The following is a 430-nucleotide window of genomic DNA, read 5'->3' on the forward strand; positions in this document are numbered from 1 at the left end:
GTTTTAGTCCCATAAATGCATTTCTTTAGCGAAGAATGACTTAATTGCAGAAAATGGCTTTAAACTGTTGGTTTGCTGTGAGGACTTGACTGTAAATGAGCAAAAGGGCTAAGGTTCAAGATGTTGACGGGCTAAAATGACCGAGACCCCCTGAATTATCTTGTCTCAAAAAACAGCTCAAAAATATATATTTTTAGCTTATTTTGATATTTTAAAAAGCAACAGATTCTCTGAAATCTTGACTGTAGCATTTCTGTTTAGTCGGTCTTCATTCTTTTTATTAATGAGCAATTTCCATAGAAATGGTGTGTTGATCGACTGTTGCAGTGCAGGGTTTCTATGTATAATCGCCTGAAAGCTTTGTTTTTTATTCACCGGCTTTCATCGCTGCAGATTTTGTTTCAACACACAACGTTCAGCATGCAAATAT

This window comes from Fundulus heteroclitus, chromosome 8 (genome assembly GCF_011125445.2).
Source record: "Fundulus heteroclitus isolate FHET01 chromosome 8, MU-UCD_Fhet_4.1, whole genome shotgun sequence".
NCBI classification, from domain to species: Eukaryota; Metazoa; Chordata; class Actinopteri; order Cyprinodontiformes; family Fundulidae; genus Fundulus; species Fundulus heteroclitus.